This window comes from Colletes latitarsis, chromosome 14 (assembly GCF_051014445.1).
Source record: "Colletes latitarsis isolate SP2378_abdomen chromosome 14, iyColLati1, whole genome shotgun sequence".
NCBI lineage: Eukaryota > Metazoa > Arthropoda > Insecta > Hymenoptera > Colletidae > Colletes > Colletes latitarsis.
In genome coordinates this window covers 1,057,501-1,060,000 of record NC_135147.1, presented here as the reverse complement: position 1 = coordinate 1,060,000, position 2,500 = coordinate 1,057,501, and the positions used below count along the sequence as shown (strand labels likewise).

The window sequence follows — 2,500 nt, the reverse complement described above, 5'->3', positions numbered from 1 at the left end:
TACCCATATCCGCAGCAGGTCTCCAAGGTAAAGAGCCTCTAGTCGATAGATTAATGTAGGTAAGGGAAGTCGGCAAATTGGATCCGTAACTTCGGAATAAGGATTGGCTCTGAGGAGCGGGGCGTGTCGGGCTTGGTCGGGAAGCGAGTCTGGCTGACGTGCCGGGCCTGGGCGAGGTGAACGGCGTTGAACGGATTCGTTCGTTCTCGTCGGGATCCGAGCTCGGTCCCGTGCCTTGGCCTCCCGCGGATCTTCCTTGCTGCGAGGCTTTCGTTGGCGGCTTGCCGTCGTCGATCGTCCTCTTCGGCCGCCATTCAACACTCAGCTCAGAACTGGCACGGACTAGGGGAATCCGACTGTCTAATTAAAACAAAGCATTGCGATGGCCCCCAAGGGTGTTGACGCAATGTGATTTCTGCCCAGTGCTCTGAATGTCAACGTGAAGAAATTCAAAAAAGCGCGGGTAAACGGCGGGAGTAACTATGACTCTCTTAAGGTTAAACCGGTTAAACCAACAGATCAGGAAGAAGCCTCGGATGGGGGAGCCGCAAGCAGCCCCGCGCGCTTCCTCAGGCCGCGAAGGCCTCGATTGGGGGTTGAACGGAATAACGACCAGGCTATGTCCCCGGATACGATTTGGATTATGACCCCCTTTGAGCCACATATATGTCAGATCTGTGCCGAAGCTGGAAGGGGTAACATATATTTCTTAAGACTAATTGACGTAGTTCGGCACTGTGATGAGGCACATAATAAAAGCTCCTTAATATATCGCTGTCGTCAATGTCAGAAGGAGTTCGTTAAGCGGCACGCTGCAGCCTGCCATCGTCCCAAGTGTCCAGGCGCTCCAACTGTTGCAGAGGGTCAACAGTGTCCTTATTGTGACCAAAAATTTTTAACTACGAGAGGATTATCACAACACCTCAGACACAGGCATCCAGCTATGAGCAATGAAAAGCGGCGGCTGGCAGCCGAAGCCCCGCAAGTTCCGCATGAACATCGAGCTCCTCATCCAAGATCAACCTGGACAGCTGAAGAGGAACGTCTTCTGATAGAGCTGGAGGAGAGATTTAAAAATGAACGCTTTATAGCTAAGGCCATAGCTGGAATTTTAACTACGAAAACCCAAAAGCAGATTCGTGATAAAAGAGCGGATAGAAATCGCAGGGTAAGGAGGCGCACACGTCCTGCAGATGAATTGACTAGTCGAGACCGAGATGAGACGGACAGCGATGAGTGGGCTGACGCTTCTGAAAATCCTGTACCCTCTGAAAATCCTGTACCTTTTGAAAATCCTATAGTAACATTAACTGAAGAAGCTCCTGTAATTATAGAGAATATCCCTCCTGTACACGTGGAGAATGAACTTCCCGATTGGATAGATGGAGTGGTTTCAGAAGCTCTCAATGAGGAAAGTGATGATATCCAGAGGTCGACGGAATTCCACCAAAAAATAGATAATCTCCTTCGTAGTGTTGGAAATGATGTTAGAAATGTAGCGCTGGATGATATCAATGAAGCCTATAATCTATTAGTATCGTCCTTGCCAGAATCAGGCGAACGAAGACGAAGGACACGTAGAGGTGGACCTGGTAGAAGACCTCGCCGTCGCTATATCTTTGCTAAAACGCAAGACCTTTATAATAAAAATCCAAGCCTCCTTGCCAAATACGTACGTAGTGGTACGGACCACTGGATCCAAGGAGAGCTTCCTCTTCAAGTTGAAGATATCAGGCGGTTATATAGTGATCTGTGGGGCACAAAGCCGATAATACGTTTACCTGACCTTGGAGAACAGGAAGAAACTCTCTCTTTAGGAGCTCTTCTTAGCCCAATTACCCTTGTAGATGTAAGAAAGCGAATTACGCGAATTAAAATGGACACTGCTCCGGGCCCAGATGGGATTAAAAAGTGCCAGATATGGTCCCGTGCGACAGTAAACTCTTTGAAAAAGCTGTATAATTTATTAATGATTACTGGATTACAACCAACTTCTTGGAAAATGAATCGTACGGTATTAATCCCGAAGGAAGGTAAAGATGGCACTAAATGCGAGAATTACCGACCCCTTACTATTAGCTCGCTTTTGTGTCGATTATATTGGGGAATAATCGACACAAAATTGAGAGAACGGATAATCGGTACCCCTCGCCAGAAAGGCTTTATATCTGAAAGAGGATGTTATAATAATGTGCACATCCTGGCTGAGATACTTGCACAAAGCAAGACACAAGGAGGCCTGGTGGCAGTGCAGTTGGATATTTCAAAAGCCTTTGATACAGTGCCCCACGATATACTAGGTCCAGCGCTGCGAAGAAAAGGTGTGCCTGACCAGGTGATACGAATTATTTGTCAATCATACCAGGATGTACACACAAAGATACAGTACGGTGGATCAACTATCCCTATTCAACTGCAGCGTGGAGTTAAACAGGGAGACCCATTGTCTCCTTTCTTGTTTAATATGGCCATAGAGCCACTTCTTCTAGCGCTAGAAAAA

The 2,500-nt window shown here is 47.3% G+C and overlaps 1 pseudogene; it reads left to right on the top strand.

Moving 5' to 3' along the window:
* Positions 1-2,500, top strand: part of LOC143350494 (large subunit ribosomal RNA) — an 8,178-nt pseudogene that overhangs the window by 2,524 nt on the left and 3,154 nt on the right.